Source organism: Panulirus ornatus, chromosome 14 (genome assembly GCF_036320965.1).
Source record: "Panulirus ornatus isolate Po-2019 chromosome 14, ASM3632096v1, whole genome shotgun sequence".
Classification (NCBI taxonomy): Eukaryota; Metazoa; Arthropoda; class Malacostraca; order Decapoda; family Palinuridae; genus Panulirus; species Panulirus ornatus.
This window is the reverse complement of record NC_092237.1, coordinates 42177547-42192562: the sequence shown is the minus strand read 5'-3', so window position 1 is coordinate 42192562 and position 15016 is coordinate 42177547. Positions and strand designations below refer to the sequence as shown.

Genomic DNA, 15016 nt, shown 5'->3' with positions numbered 1-15016 from the left:
GCCCGAAACCACAGCTCCCTTTCCACATCCAGCCCCCCACACAACTTTCCATGGTTTACCCCAGACGGTTCACATGCCCTGATTCAATCCACTGACAGCACGTCAACCCCGGTATACCACATCGATCCAATTTACTCTATTCCTTGCCCTCCTTTCACCCTCCTGCATGTTCAGGCCCCGATCACACAAAATCTTTTTCACTCCATCTTTCCACCTCCAATTTGGTCTCCCACTTCTCCTCGTTCCCTCCACCTCCGACACATATATCCTCTTGGTCAATCTTTCCTCACTCATTCTCTCCATGTGCCCAAACCATTTCAAAACACCCTCCTCTGCTCTCTCAACCACGCTCTTTTTATTTCCACACATCTCTCTTACCCTTACGTTACTTACTCGATCAAACCACCTCACACCACACATTGTCCTCAAACATCTCATTTCCAGCACATCCACCCTCCTGCGCACAACTCTATCCATAGCCTATGCCTCGCAACCATACAACATTGTTGGAACCACTATTCCTTCAAACATACCCATTTTTGCTTTCAGAGATAATGTTTTCGATTTCCACACATTCTTCAAGGCTCCCAGGATTTTCGCCCCCTCACCCACCCCATGATCCACTTCCGCTTCCATGGTTCCATTCGCTGCCATATCCACTCCCAGATATCTAAAACACTTTACTTCCTCCAGTTTTTCTCCATTCAAACTTACCTCCCAATTGACTTGACCCTCAACCCTACTGTACCTAATAACCTTGCTCTTATTCACATTTACTCTTAACTTTCTTCTTTCACACACTTTACCAAACTCAGTCACCAGCTTCTGCAGTTTCTCACATGAATCAGCCACCAGCGCTATATCATCAGCGAACAACAACTGACTCACTTCCCAAGCTCTCTCATCCCCAACAGACTTCATACTTGCCCCTCTTTCCAAAACTCTTGCATTTCACCTCCCTAACAACCCCATCCATAAACAAATTAAACAACCATGGAGACATCACACACCCCTGCCGCAAACCTACATTCACTGAGAACCAATCAATTTCCTCTCTTCCTACACGTACAGATGCCTTACATCTTCGATAAAAACTTTTCACTGCTTCTAACAACTTGCCTCCCACACCATATATTCTTAATACCTTCCACAGAGCATCTCTATCAACTCTATCATATGCCTTCTCCAGATCCATAAATGCTACATACAAATCCATTTGCTTTTATAAGTATTTCTCACATACATTCTTCAAAGCAAACACCTGATCCACACATCCTCTACCACTTCTGAAACCACACTGCTCTTCCCCAATCTGATGCTCTGTACATGCCTTCACCCTCTCAATCAATACCCTCCCATATAATTTACCAGGAATACTCAACAAACTTATACCTCTGTAATTTGAGCACTCACTCTTATCCCCTTTGCCTTTGTACAATGGCACTATGCACGCATTCCGCCAATCCTCAGGCACCTCACCATGAGTCATACATACATTAAATAACCTTACTAACCAGTCAACAATACAGTCACCCCCTTTTTTAATAAATTCCACTGAAATACCATCAAACCTGCTGCCTTGCCGGCTTTCATCTTCTGCAAAGCTTTTACTACCTCTTCTCTGTTTACCAAATCATTTTCCCTAACCCTCTCACTTTGCACACCACCTCGACCAAAACACCCTATATCCGCCACTCTATCATCAAACACATTCAACAAACCTTCAAAATACTCACTCCATCTCCTTCTCACATCACCACTACTTGTTATCACCTCCCCATTTGCACCCTTCACTGAAGTTCCCATTTGCTCCCTTGTCTTACGCACTTTATTTACCTCCTTCCAGAACATCTTTTTATTCTCCCTAAAATTTAATGATACTCTCTCACCCCAACTCTCATTTGCCCTCTTTTTCACCTCTTGCACCTTTCTCTTGACCTCCTGTCTCTTTCTTTTATACATCTCCTACTCAATTGCATTTTTTCCCTGCAAAAATCGCCCAAATGCCTCTCTCTTCTCTTTCACTAATAATCTTACTTCTTCATCCCACCACTCACTACCCTTTCTAATCAACCCACCTCCCACTCTTCTCATGCCACAAGCATCTTTTGCGCAATCCATCACTGATTCCCTAAATGCATCCCATTCCTCCCCCACTCCCCTTACTTCCATTGTTCTCACCTTTTTCCATTCTGTACTCAGTCTCTCCTGGTACTTCCTCACACAAGTCTTCCCAAGCTCACTTACTCTCACCACCCTCTTCACCCCAACATTCACTCTTCTTTTCTGAAAACCCATACAAATCTTCACCTTAGCCTCCACAAGATAATGATCAGACATCCCTCCAGTTGCACCTCTCAGCACAATAACATCCAAAAGTCTCTCTTTCGCGCGCCTGTCAATTAACACGTAATCCAATAACGCTCTCTGGCCATCTCTCCTACTTACATACGTATACTTATGTATATGTATATGTTTTTTTTTTTTTGCTTTGTCGCTGTCTCCCGCGTTTGCGAGGTAGCACAAGGAAACAGACGAAAGAAATGGCCCAACCCACCCCCATACACATGTATATACATACGTCCACACACGCAAATATACATACCTACACAGCTTTCCATGGTTTACCCCAGACGCTTCACATGCCCTGATTCAATCCAGTGACAGCACGTGGCAGACAGTGTGAATTATGTGCATGGGTATATATGTATGTGTCTGTGTGTGTATATATATGTGTACATTGAGATGTATAGGTATGTATATTTGCGTGTGTGGACGTGTATGTATATACATTGTGTATGGGGGTGGGTTGGGCCATTTCTTTCGTCTGTTTCCTTGCGCTACCTCGCAAACGCGGGAGACAGCGACAAAGCAAAATAAATAAATATATTTATATATATATATATATATATGTATATATATATATATATATATATATATATATATATATATATATATATATATATATATATATATATATGCCTATATATATATATATATTTATATATATCTTTCTTTTCTTTCAAACTATTCGCCATTTCCCGCATTAGCGAGGTAGCGTTAAGAACAGAGGACTGGGCCTTGAGGGAATACCCTCACCTGGCCCAATTCTCTGTTCCTTCTTTTGGAAAAAAAAAAATGAGAGGGGAGGATTTCCAGCCCCCCGCTCCCTCCCCTTTTAGTCGCCTTCTACGACACGCAGGGAATACGTGGGAAGTATTCTTTCTCCCCTATCCCCAGGGATATATATATATATATATATATATATATATATATATATATATATATATATAGGCATGTGTACGTGTAGGAAGAGAGGAAAGTGATTGGTTCTCAGTGAATGTAGGTTTGCGGCAGGGGTGTGTGATGTCTCCATGGTTGTTTAATTTGTTTATGGATGGGGTTGTTAGGGAGGTGAATGCAAGAGTCTTGGAAAGAGGGGCAAGGATGAAGTCTGTTGGGGATGAGAGAGCTTGGGAAGTGAGTCAGTTGTTGTTCGCTGATGATACAGCGCTGGTGGCTGATTCATGTGAGAAACTGCAGAAGCTGGTGACTGATTTTGGTAAAGTGTGTGAAAGAAGAAAGTTAAGAGTAAATGTGAATAAGAGCAAGGTTATTAGGTACAGTAGGGTTGAGGGTCAAGTCAATTAGGAGGTGAGTTTGAATGGAGAAAAACTGGAGGAAGTGAAGTGTTTTAGATATCTGGGAGTGGATCTGGCAGCGGATGGAAACATGGAAGCGGAAGTGGATCATAGGGTGGGGGAGGGGGCGAAAATTCTGGGGGCCTTGAAGAATGTGTGGAAGTCGAGAACATTATCTCGGAAAGCAAAAATGGGTATGTTTGAAGGAATAGTGGTTCCAACAATGTTGTATGGCTGCGAGACGTGGACTATGGATAGAGTTGTGCGCAGGAGGATGGATGTGCTGGAAATGAGATGTTTGAGGACAATGTGTGGTGTGAGGTGGTTTGATCGAGTAAGTAACGTAAGGGTAAGAGAGATGTGTGGAAATAAAAAGAACGTGGTTGAGAGAGCAGAAGAGGGTGTTTTGAAATGGTTTGGTCACATGGAGAGAATGAGTGAGGAAAGATTGACCAAGAGGATATATGTGTCAGAGGTGGAGGGAACGAGGAGAAGAGGGAGACCAAATTGGAGGTGGAAAGATGGAGTGAAAAAGATTTTGTGTGGTCGGGGCCTGAACATGCAGGAGGGTGAAAAGAGGGCAAGGAATAGAGTGAATTGCAGCGATGTGGTATACCGGGGTTGACGTGCTGTCAATGGATTGAATCAAGGCATGTGAAGCGTCTGGGGTAAACCATGGAAAGCTGTGTTGGTATGTATATTTGCGTGTGTGGACGTATGTATATACGTGTATGGGGGTGGGTTGGGCCATTTCTTTCGTCTGTTTCCTTGCGCTACCTCGCAAACGCGGGAGACAGCGACAAAGCAAAAAAAAAAAATATATATATATATATATATATATATATATATATATATATATATATATATATATATATATATATTTTTTTTTTTATACTTTATGAAGAATATATGGTGTGGGAGGCAAGTTGTTAGAAGCAGTGAAAAGTTTTTATTGAGGATGTAAGGCATGTGTACGTGTAGGAAGAGAGGAAAGTGATTGGTTCTCAGTCAATGTAGGTTTGCAGCAGGGTTGTGTGATGTCTCCATGGTTGTTTAATTTGTTTATGGATGGGGTTGTTAGGGATGTGAATGCAAGAGTTTTGGAAAGAGGGGCAAGTATGAAGTCTGTTGTGGATGAGAGAGCTTTGGAAGTGAGTCAGTTGTTGTTCACTGATGATACAGTGCTGGTGGCTGATTCATGTGAGAAACTGCAGAAGCTGGTGACTGAGTTTGGTAGTGTGTGAAAGAAGAAAGTTAAGAGTAAATGTGAATAAGAGCAAGGTTATTAGGTACAGTAGGGTTGAGGGTCAAGTCAATTGGGAGGTAAGTTTGAATGGAGAATAACTGGAGGAAGTAAAGTGTTTTAGATATCTGGGAGTGGATCTGGCAGCAGATGGAACCATGGAAGCAGAAGTAAATCATAGGGTGGGGGAGGGGGCAAAAATCCTGGGAGCCTTGAAGAATGTGTGGAAGTCGAGAACATTATCTCCGAAAGCAAAAATGGGTATGTTTGAAGGAATAGTGGTTCCAACAATGTTGTATGGTTGAGAGGCGTGGGCTATGGATAGAGTTGTGCGCAGGAGGATGGATGTGCTGGAAATGAGATGTTTGAGGACAATGTGTGGTGTGAGGTGGTTTGATCGAGTAGGTAATGTAAGGGTAAGAGAGATGTGTGGAAATAAAAAGAGCGTGGTTGAGAGAGCAGAAGACGGTGTTTTGAAATGGTTTGGGCACATGGAGAGAATGAGTGAGGAAAGATTGACCAAGAGGATATATGTGTCAGAGGTGGAGGGAACGAGGAGAAGTGGGAGACCAAATTGGAGGTGGAAAGATGGAGTGAAAAAGATTTTGAGTGATCGGGGCCTTAACATGCAGGAGGGTGAAAGGCGTGCAAGGAATAGAGTGAATTGGATCGATGTGGTATACCGGGGTTGACGTGCTGTTAGTGGATTGAATCAGGGCATGTGAAGTGTCTGGTTTAAACCATGGAAAGTTGTGTGGGGACTGGATTAGGAAAGGGAGGTGTGGTTTCGGGCATTATTGCATGACAGCTAGAGACTGAGTGTGAACGAATGTGGCCTTTGTTGTCTTTTCCTAGTGCTACCTCGCACACATGAGGGGGAAGGGGGATGGTATTCCATGTGTGGCGAGGTGGCGATGGGTATGAATAAAGGCAGACAGTGTGAATTGTGTGCATGGGTATATATGTATGTGTATGTGTGTGTATATATATGTGTACATTGAGATGTATAGGTATGTATATTTGCATGTGTGGACGTGTATGTATACACATGTGTATGGGGGTGGGTTGCACCATTTCTTTCCTCTGTTTCCTTTCGCTACCTCGCAAACGCGGGAGACAGCGACAAAGCAAATATATATATAATATATATATGTATATATATATCCCTGGGGATAGGGGAGAAAGAATACTTCCCAAGCATTCCTCATGTGTCGTAGAAGGTGACTATATGGGACAGGAGCGGGGGGCTGGAAACCCTCCCCTCCTTGTATTTTAACTTTCTAAAAGGGGAAACAGAAGGAGTCACGCGGGGAGTCCTCATCCTCCTCGAAGGCTCAGATTAGGGTGTCTAAATGTGTGTGGATGTAACCAAGATGAGAAAAAAGGAGAGATAGGTAGTATGTTTGAGGAAAGGAACCTGGATGTTTTGGCTCTGAGTGAAACGAAGCTCAAGGGTAAAGGGGAAGAGTGATTTGGAAATGTCCTGGGAGCAAAGTCAGGTTTTAGTGAGAGGACAAGAGCAAGGAAGGAGTAGCACTACTCCTGAAACAGTAGTGGTGGGAGTATGTGATAGAGTGTAAGAAAGTAAACTCTAAATTGATATTGGTAAAACTGAAAATGGATGGAGAGAGATGGGTGATTATTGGTGCACATGCACCTGGGCATGAGAAGAAAGATCATGTGAGTCAAGTGTTTTGGGATCAGCTGAGTGAGTGTGTTAGTAGTTTTGATGCATGAGACCGGGTTATAGTGATGGGTGATTTGAATGCAAAGGTGAGTAATGTGGCAGTTGAGGGAACAATTGGTGTACATGAGGTGTTCAGTGCTGTAAATGGAAATGGTGAAGAGCTTGTACATTTATGTGCTGGAAAAGGACTGTTGATGGGGAATACTGAGTTTAAAAAGAGAGATATATATAAGCATACATATGTAAGGAGGAGAGATGGCCAGAGTGCGTTATTGGATTACGTGTGAATTCACAGGCGCACGAAAGAGAGACTTTTGGATGTTAATATGCTGAGAGGTGCAAATTTGAGGGATGTCTGATCCGTATCTTGTGGAGATGAAGGTGAAGATTTGTAGAGGTTTTCAGAAAAGAAGAATGTTGGGGTGAAAAGAGTGGTGAGAGTAAGTGAGCTTTGGAAGGAGACTTGTGTGAGGAAGTACCAGGAGAGACTGAGTATAGAATGGAAAAAAGTGAGAACTAAGGCCATAAAGGGAGTGCCTGAGGAATGGGATGTATTTAGGGAAGCAGTGATGGCTTGCGTAAAAGATTCTTGTGGCATGAGAAGCATGGGAGGTGGGCAGATTAGAATGGGTAGTGAGTGGTGGGATGAAGAAGTAAGACTCCTAGTGAAAGAGAAGAAAGAGGCATTTGGATGTTTTTTGCAGGGAAATAATGCAAATAACTGGAAGATGTTTAAAAGAATGAGGCAGGAGGTCAAGAGAAAGGTGCAAGAGGTGAAAAAGAGGGCAAATGAGAGTTGAGGTGAGAGAGTATCATTAAATTTCAGAGAGAATAAAAAGATGTTTTGGAAGGAGGTAAATAAAGTGCGTAAGACAAGGGAACAAATGGGAACTTCAATGAAGGGGGTTAATGGGGAGGTGATAACAAGTAGTGGTGATGGGAGAAGGAGATGGAATGAGTAGTTTGAAGGTTTGTTAAATGTGTTTGGTGATAGAGTGGCAGATATAGGGTGTTTTGGTCGAGGTGGTGTGCAAAGTGAGAGGGTTAGGGAAAATGATTTGGTAAACAGAGAAGAGGTGGTAAAAGCTTTGCAGAAGATGAAAGCCGGTAAGGCAGCGGGTTTGGATGGTATTGCAGAGGAATTTATTAAAAAAGGGGGTGACTGTATTGTTGCCTTGTTGGTAAGGTTGTTCAATGTATGTATGTCTCATGGTAAGGTACCTAAGGATTGACGGAATGCTTGCATAGTGCCATTATACAAAGGCAAAGGGGATAAAAGTGAGTGCTCAAATTACAGAGGTATAAGTTTGTTGAGTATTCCTGGTAAATTATATGGGAGGGTATTGATTGAGAGGGTGAAGGCATGTACAGAGCATCAGATTGGGGAAGAGCAGTGTGGTTTCAGAAGTGGTAGAGGATGTGTGGATCAGGTGTTTGCTTTGAAGAATGTATGTGAGAAATACTTAGAAAAGCAAATGGATTTGTATGTAGCATTTATGGATCTGGAGAGGGCATATGATAGAGTTGATAGAGATGCTCTGTGGAAGGTATTAAGAATATATGGTGTGGGAGGAAAGTTGTTAGAAGCAGTGAAAAGTTTTTATCGAGGATGTAAGGCATGTGTACGTGTAGGAAGAGAGGAAAGTGATTGGTTCTCAGTGAATGTAGGTTTGCGGCAGGGGTGTGTGATGTCTCCATGGTTGTTTAATTTGTTTATGGATGGGGTTGTTAGGGAGGTAAATGCAAGAGTTTTGGAAAGAGGGGCAAGTATGAAGTCTGTTGGGGATGAGAGAGCTTGGGAAGTGAGGCAGTTGTTGTTCGCTGATGATACAGCGCTGGTGGCTGATTCATGTGAGAAACTGCAGAAGCTGGTGACTGAGTTTGGAAAAGTGTGTGGAAGAAGAAAGTTAAGAGTAAATGTGAATAAGAGCAAGGTTATTAGGTACAGTAGGGTTGAGGGTCAAGTCAATTGGGAGGTGAGTTTGAATGGAGAAAAACTGGAGGAAGTGAAGTGTTTTAGATATCTGGGAGTGGATCTGGCAGCGGATGGAACCATGGAAGAGGAAGTGGATCATAGAGTGGGGGAGGGGGCGAAAATTCTGGGGGCCTTGAAGAATGTGTGGAAGTCGAGAACATTATCTCGGAAAGCAAAAATGTGGTATGTTTGAAAGAATAGTGGTTCCAACAATGTTGTATGGTTGCGAGGCGTGGGCTATGGATAGAGTTGTGCGCAGGAGGATGGATGTGCTGGAAATGAGATGTTTGAGGACAATGTGTGGTGTGAGGTGGTTTGATCGAGTAAGTAACGAATGGGTAAGAGAGATGTGTGGAAATAAAAAGAGCGTGGTTGAGAGAGCAGAAGAGGGTGTTTTGAAATGGTTTGGGCACATGGAGAGAATGAGTGAGGAAAGATTGACCAAGAGGATATATGTGTCGGAGGTGAAGGGAATGAGAAGAGGGAGACCAAATTGGAGGTGGAAAGATGGAGTGAAAAAGATTTTGTGTGATCGGGGCCTGAACATGCAGGAGGGTGAAAGGAGGGCAAGGAATAGAGTGAATTGGAGCGATGTGGTATACCAGGGTTGACATGCTGTCAGTGGATTGAATCAAGGCATGTGAAGCATCTGGGGTAAACCATGGAAAGCTGTGTAGGTATGTATATTTGCGTGTGTGGACGTATGTATATAAATGTGTATGGCGGTGGGTTGGGCCATTTCTTTCGTCTGTTTCCTTGCGCTACCTCGCAAACGCGGGAAACAGCGGCAAAAAAAAAAAAAATATATATATATATATATATATATATATATATATATATATATATATTATCCCTGGGGATAGGGGATTAAGAATACTTCCCACGTATTCCCTGCGTGCCGTAGAAGGTGACTAAAAGGGGAGGGAGCGGGGGGCTGGAAATCCTCCCCTCTCATTTTTTTCTTTAATTTTCCAAAAGAAGGAACAGAGGGGGCCAGGTGAGGATATTCCAAAAAAGGCCCAGTCCTCTGTTCTTAACGCTACCTCGCTAACGCGGGAAATGGCAAATAGTTTAAAAGAAGAAAAGAAGAAATATATATATATATATATATATATATATATATATATATATATATATATATATATATATATATATATATATATATATAAATGTGTGTGGATGTAACCAAGATGTGAAAAAAGGAGAGATAGGTAGTATGTTTGAGGAAAGGAACCTGGATGTTTTGGCTCTGAGTGAAACGAAGCTCAAGGGTAAAGGGGAAGAGTGGTTTGGGAATGTCTTGGGAGTAAAGTCAGGGGTTAGTGAGAGGACAAGAGCAAGGGAAGGAGTAGCAGTACTCCTGAAACAGGAGTTGTGGAAGTATGAGATAGAATGTAAGAAAGTAAATTCTCGATTAATATGGGTAAAACTGAAAGTTGATGGAGAGAGATGGGTGATAATTGGTGCATATGCACCTGGGCATGAGAAGAAAGAGCATGAGAGGCAAGTGTTTTGGGAGCAGCTGAATGAGTGTGTTAGTGGTTTTGATGCACGAGACCGGGTTATAGTGTTGGGTGATTTGAATGCAAAGGTGAGTAATGTGGCAGTTGAGGGAATAATTGGTATACATGGGGTGTTCAGTGTTGTAAATGGAAATGGTGAAGAGCTTGTAGATTTATGTGCTGAAAAAGGACTGATGATTGGGAATACCTGGTTTAAAAAGCGAGATATACATAAGTATACTTATGTAAGTAGGAGAGATGGTCAGAGAGCGTTATTGGATTACGTGTTAATTGACAGGCGCGCGAAAGAGAGACTTTTGGATGTTAATGTGCTGAGAGGTGCAACTGGAGGGATGTCTGATCATCATCTTGTGGAGGCTAAGGTGAAGATTTGTATGGGTTTTCAGAAAAGAAGAGTGAATGTTGGGGTGAAGAGGGTGGTGAGAGTAAGTGAGCTTGGGAAGGAGACTTGTGTGAGGAAGTACCAGGAGAGACTGAGTACAGAATGGAAAAAGGTGAGAACAATGGAAGTAAGGGGAGTGGGGGAGGAATGGGATGTATTTAGGGAATCAGTGATGGATTGCGCAAAAGATGCTTGTGGCATGAGAAGAGTGGGAGGTGGGTTGATTAGAAAGGGTAGTGAGTGGTGGGATGAAGAAGTAAGAGTATTAGTGAAAGAGAAGAGAGAGGCATTTGGACGATTTTTGCAGGGAAAAAATGAAATTGAGTGAGAGACGTATAAAAGAAAGAGACAGGAGGTCAAGAGAAAGGTGCAAGAGGTGAAAAAAAGGGCAAATGAGAGTTGGGGTGAGAGAGTATCATTAAATTTTAGGGAGAATAAAAAGATGTTCTGGAAGGAGGTAAATAAAGTGCGTAAGACAAGGGAGCAAATGGGAACTTCAGTGAAGGGCGCAAATGGGGAGGTGATAACAAGTAGTGGTGATGTGAGAAGGAGATGGAGTGAGTATTTTGAAGGTTTGTTGAATGTGTTTGATGATAGAGTGGCAGGTATAGGGTGTTTTGGTCGAGGTGGTGTGCAAAGTGCGAGGGTTAGGGAAAATGAGTTGGTAAACAGAGAAGAGGTAGTAAAAGCTTTGCGGAAGATGAAAGCCGGCAAGGCAGCAGGTTTGGATGGTATTGCAGTGGAATTTATTAAAAAAGGGGGTGACTGTATTGTTGACTGGTTGGTAAGGTCATTTAATATATGTATGACTCATGGTGAGGTGCCTTAGGATTGGCGGAATGCGTGCATAGTGCCATTGTACAAAGGCAAAGGGGATAAGAGTGAGTGCTCAAATTACAGAGGTATAAGTTTGTTGAGTATTCCTGGCAAATTATATGGGAGGGTATTGATTGAGAGGGTGAAGGCATGTACAGAGCATCAGATTGGGGAAGAGTAGTGTGGTTTCAGAAGTGGTAGAGGATGTGTGGATCAGGTGTTTGCTTTGAAGAATGTATGTGAGAAATACTTAGAAAAGCAAATGGATTTGTATGTAGCATTTATGGATCTGGAGAGGGCATATGATAGAGTTGATAGAGATGCTCTGTGGAAGGTATTAAGAATATATGGTGTGGGAGGCAAGTTGTTAGAAGCAGTGAAAAGTTTTTATCGAGGATGTAAGGCATGTGTACGTGTAGGAAGAGAGGAAAGTGATTGGTTCTCAGTGAATGTAGGTTTGCGGCAGGGGTGTGTGATGTCTCCATGGTTGTTTAATTTGTTTATGGATGGGGTTGTTAGGGAGGTGAATGCAAGAGTTTTGGAAAGAGGGGCAAGTATGAAGTCTGTTGGGGATGAGAGAGCTTGGGAAGTGAGTCAGTTGTTGTTCGCTGATGATACAGCGCTGGTGGCTGATTCATGTGAGAAACTGCAGAAGCTGGTGACTGAGTTTGGTAAAGTGTGTGAAAGAAGAAAGTTAAGAGTAAATGTGAATAAGAGCAAGGTTATTAGGTACAGTAGGGTTGAGGGTCAATTCAATTGGGAGGTGAGTTTGAATGGAGAAAAACTGGAGGAAGTGAAGTGTTTTAGATATCTGGGAGTGGATCTGGCAGCGGATGGAACCATGGAAGTGGAAGTGGATCATAGGGTGGGGGAGGGGGCGAAAATTCTGGGAGCCTTGAAGAATGTGTGGAAGTCGAGAACATTATCTCGGAAAGCAAAAATGGGTATGTTTGAAGGAATAGTGGTTCCAACAATGTTGTATGGTTGCGAGGCGTGGACTATGGATAGAGTTGTGCGCAGGAGGATGGATGTGCTGGAAATGAGATGTTTGAGGACAATGTGTGGTGTGAGGTGGTTTGATCGAGTAAGTAACGTAAGGGTAAGAGAGATGTGTGGAAATAAAAAGAGCGTGGTTGAGAGAGCAGAAGAGGGTGTTTTGCAATGGTTTGATCACATGGAGAGAATGAGTGAGGAAAGATTGACCAAGAGGATATATGTGTCGGAGGTGGAGGGAATGAGGAGAAGAGGGAGACCAAATTGGAGGTGGAAAGATGGAGTGAAAAAGATTTTGTGTGATCGGGGCCTGAACATGCAGGAGGGTGAAAGGAGGGCAAAGAATAGAGTGAATTGGAGCGATGTGGTATACCGGGGTTGACGCGCTGTCAGTGGATTGAATCAAGGCATGTGTATGGGGGTGGGTTGGGCCATTTCTTTCGTCTGTTTCCTTGCGCTACCTCGCAAACGCGGGAGACAGCGACAAAGCCAAAAAAGAAAAAAAAAAAATATATATATATATATATATATATATATGTGAAAAATACTTAGAAAAGCAAATGGATTTGTATGTAGCATTTATGGATCTGGAGAACGCATATGATAGAGTTGATAGAGATGCTTTGTGGAAGGTATTAAGAATATATGGTGTGGGAGGCAAGTTGTTAGAAGCAGTGAAAAGTTTTCATAGAGGATGTAAGGCATGTGTACGTGTAGAAAGAGAGGAAAGTGATTGGTTCTCAGTGAATGTAGGTTTGCGGTAGGGGTGCGTGATGTCTCCATGGTTGTTTAATTTGTTTATGGATGGGGTTGTTAGGGAGGTAAATGCAAGAGTTTTGGAAAGAGGGGCAAGTATGCAGTCTGTTGTGGATGAGAGAGCTTGGGAAGTGAGTCAGTTGTTGTTCGCTGATGATACAGCGCTGGTGGCTGATTCATGTGAGAAACTGCAGAAGTTGGTGACTGAGTTTGGTAAAGTGTGTGAAAGAAGAAAGTTAAGAGTAAATGTGAATAAGAGCAAGGTTATTAGGTACAGTAGGGTTGAGGGTCAAGTCAATTGGGAGGTAAGTTTGAATGGAGAAAAACTGGAGGAAGTAAAGTGTTTTAGATATCTAATCTGGGAGTGGTTCTGGCAGCGGATGGAACCATGGAAGCGGAAGTGGATTATAGGGTGGGGGAGGGGGCGTAGATCCTGGGAGCCTTGAAAAATGTGTGGAAGTCGAGAACATTATCTCGGAAAGCAAAAATGGGTATGTTTGAAGGAATAGTGGTTCCAACAATGTTGTATGGTTGCGAGGCGTGGGCTATGGATAGAGTTGTGCGCAGGAGGATGGATGTGCTGGAAATGAGATGTTTGAGGACAATGTGTGGTGTGCGGTGGTTTGATCGAGTTAGTAACGTAAGGGTAAGAGAGATGTGTGGAAATAAAAAGAGCGTAGTTCAGAGAGCAGAAGAGGGTGTTTTGAAATGGTTTGGGCACATGGAGAGAATGAGTGAGGAAAGATTGACCAAGAGGATATATGTGTCGGAGGTGGAGGGAACGAGGAGAAGTGGGAGACCAAATTGGAGGTGGAAAGATGGAGTGAAAATAATTTTGTGTGATCGGGACCTGAACATGCAGGAGGGTGAAAGGAGGGCAAGGAATAGAGTGAATTGGATCGATGTGGTATACTGGGGTTGATGTGCTGTCAGTGGATTGAATCAGGGCATGTGAAGCGTCTGGGGTAAACCATGGAAAGCTGTGTAGGTATGTATATTTGCGTGTGTGGACGTATATATATACATGTGTATGGGAGTGGGTTGGGCCATTTCTTTCGTCTGTTTCCTTGCGCTACCTCGCAAACGCGGGAGACCGGAAAAAAAATATATATATATATATATATATATATATATATATATATATATATATATATATATATATATATTTTTGCTTTGTCGCTGTATATATATATATATATATATATATATATATATTTATTTATTTATTTTGCTTTGTCACTGTCTCCCGCGCCTGCAAGGTAGCGCAAGGAAACACACGAAAGAAATGGCCAAACCCACCCCCAAACACATGCACACACACACACGTCCACACACGCAAACATACACACCCACACATCCCAACGTACACACATATATACACACACAGACACACACATATACACACATGCACACAATTCACACTGTCTGCCCCTACTCACAACCATCGCCACCCCGCCACACGGAATAATATCCCCCTCCCCCCCTCATGTGCGCGAGGCAGCACCAGAAAAGACAACAAAGGCCACATTCGCTCACACTCAGTCTCCAGCTGTCATGCAATAATGCCTGAAACCACAGCTCCCTTTCCACATCCACGCCCCACAGAACTTTCCACGGTTTACCCCACACGCTTCACATGCCCTGATTCAATCCATTGACAGCACATCTACCCTGGTATACCACATCGATCTAATTCACTCTATTCCTTGCACGCCTTTCACCCTCCTGCATGTTCAGGCCCCGATCACTCAAAATCTTTTTCACTCCATCTTTCCACCTCCAATTTGGTCTCCCACTTCTCCTCGTTCCCTTCACCTCCAACACTTATATCCTCTTGGTCAATCTTTCCTCACTCATTCTCTCCATGTGACCAAACCATTTCAAAACACCCTCTTCTGCTCTCTGAACTACGCTCTTTTTATTTCCACACATCTCTCTTACCCTTACATTACTTACTCGATCAAACCACCTCACACCACACATTGTCCTCAAACATCTCA

General features: G+C 42.9%; 1 protein-coding gene across 1 annotated transcript in view; it reads right to left on the bottom strand.

The window, feature by feature from the left end:
• The window catches only part of Ubc4 (ubiquitin conjugating enzyme 4), a 156345-nt gene that overhangs the window by 110999 nt on the left and 30330 nt on the right, over window positions 1-15016 (bottom strand).